Source organism: Montipora foliosa, chromosome 11 (assembly GCF_036669935.1).
Source record: "Montipora foliosa isolate CH-2021 chromosome 11, ASM3666993v2, whole genome shotgun sequence".
NCBI classification, from domain to species: domain Eukaryota; kingdom Metazoa; phylum Cnidaria; class Anthozoa; order Scleractinia; family Acroporidae; genus Montipora; species Montipora foliosa.
Window position 1 is genome coordinate 51,953,842 of NC_090879.1, and position 2,500 is coordinate 51,956,341.

The 2,500-nt window shown below is 38.7% G+C and overlaps 1 protein-coding gene across 1 annotated transcript in view; it reads right to left on the bottom strand.

The window, feature by feature from the left end:
• LOC137974943 (replication factor C subunit 5-like) overlaps positions 1-2,500 on the bottom strand; it is a 28,927-nt gene that overhangs the window by 21,121 nt on the left and 5,306 nt on the right. The gene's annotated exons all lie outside the window — the stretch shown is intronic.

Here is a 2,500-nt window from a genome sequence, read left to right on the forward strand (position 1 = left end):
AGCCAATAATAATAAAAACCTCATTGAAGTAGCTTGTCTGGTCCGTACTGGGAAAATATACATGTAGTGTATCATAAACACCCCCAGATAAGCCGCACCCTGAATTTTGGACTTTAAAAGTCTTCTTCAACCACGAATGTAAACTCACTATTAACATTATTTGGAATGGAAATAATTATAATTCAAAGTCTTACCACAATTTTAGCACATTAATATAATGAACACTGTTTCTACCAGTTTTGACATAATGACTGATCTTTTTCTGGCATTTGTTGACAGGAATTTCTTCATTCAACACAGTTTTTCTTCATAGCTTGAAGTACAGTGCAGACCAGAAATATGCGTCCCAAAAAACGCGTGCGAAACGAGCATACGAAAATTGCGCACACGCGTCTGCGTCTGTAACACACGCATCAAAAACGCGCATTCATCAAAGATAATTAGTATGTATGAATTGGCCCATTGTCTTTTCATTGTTTAAGTTTTATTGTTAGTTTCAGCGCAAGACAATGGCTATGTCAACAGTGAAGTGTTTGACAAAATTTCAAATAACGTAACGCGTGCTTCCAAGTGAAATTCGAGTCAACAATGCACTCGCTTCCGCTTCATATTTAATTTCAGACATTTGAAAATTACTTTCACTTCTCGCTGGATCAACAAATGACATAATGAGGGAAATAAATATTTTCCTGTGATTAAAACGTAAAACAGGACTATTTTCAATTTGAAAGACATCGGTTTTGCCAACAGAAATCGACGGTCAGTAAAGTTAGTCGATCAATAACAAATATCGCTAAGAGCAAGACTTGACGAACGGCGCAGTGAAATGCAGTAAAATCAACGAAATAAGGAGTATATTCATTCGCAAACAAAACGTACTTACGCCATCTGTAATACCGGTACTTTCTCATATAATTCAAAATAATTTTTGTAATGCGTGCGTGACATTCAAAAGGCGTCTCGGCATTGTGTCCTTTTGCGAATTGAAGCTGTATTACTTCAGCAAGATTCACTGGAATGCGCTCGGAGTTGAAAAATCTCCCCTTTAAGATATCTTCTGCACCAATTTCTTTCTTTAGTTAAGCTTTACGGAGGAGAATTAACGTGGGGTTGGCTGGAAGCATACGGAGTGAAACCCTGTGTGACAAAAAAGGGAAATAAGCCGCAGCTTACTTTGGTCGCGGCTTACACAAGACGCGGACACCCGGTGTAAATGGTACAAAATCTACGTTCACGGCTTTCTCAAGCTGCGGCTTATCCTGGCCTGGGAGTTTATACTCGTATAAATTGTCCCTTTCGCGTATTATGTAGGCCGCGGCTAGAGTAAGCCACGGCTTATTTTCTCTCGTATAAATGGCCCTAATGTCGTCTTCTTTTGTTTGAGAGCCTGGAACCAAATGTTTACTTGTCGGAGCCTCAAAGCAGTTATCTCATGACGACTTCTGTGGTGCCATTCTCAGTATTTGACGTTCGCGAAAAACTTGGGATGTTACAAAAACTCCTCGGTAGCACTGTTTTCTTTTTTTTCCGAAATTCTTAAGCTCGACAAATTTTCGGCAAAGCACTTTTATTGCGAAGAATTGGTGGAAAAGTCAGAAGCTACGTCTACATAATTATTTTCTCCGTTGTCTGGCATTTTCTGTGACAACGATCCAAACTGCACTTTTGGCAACAGAAAGGTCAAAATAACTTAACTATCAGTGGTCAGCTGCAGGATGACAACAGAGTTTTATTATTTTTCATTCAGTGAAAGTCGAAAGAATCTAAAACTTTGTAGGTTCCTTTCGAAAACTCACAATGGTCAGTTGACACCGCTCTTCAATTCAAATGTTCTGGTAAGTTGATCACAGAAATTAAATATTCATTTTATCGTCTGTCTATTGTTTCGTGGAACAATGAACATCACATCTACGATACGAGTTTGCATAACAAAAGAAAAAAATGCGCATCAAATGCGTGTTTGGAAACGCGCATTTAAAAACGCGTGTGCGCAAAAAACGCGCGTGCGTTTTGCGTCTGCGTAGGACGCATATTTCTGGTCTGCACTGTACAAACCAGGCATTAGATCTGATGCGAAGATGGAAACCTGGATACTAGAAGCAGCCTTTTTCAAATGTTCCTGCAGAAAAGCCGCACCCCTGATTTCTAGCAATGATTTTTGGAAAAAAAGGTGCAGCTTATCTGCAGGTGTTTACGGTTTTGGTCGTGTTCCCTTTTTGCAAGTTTATAAACTTGCAAAAAAAAGGAGCTGCACCAATATTTTCCTCATACGGACCTCACGCTAGTTCAATAACATCTATGACATTACTACAGGTAGCACAAGTTGGAGATCACACCCAAAAATTTACCTCTTAAGAACATTTTTTTTTCTAAATCAGTTCAGCCAGAAATTACAAAAAAAAGGCACATTTTCTTTTTTTTTTGGTATAGAAATGCACAAGCAGTGGTTAGTAAGTACTGCCATTGCTAACCAAGTTTGATTAATCCAGGAGACATTTTT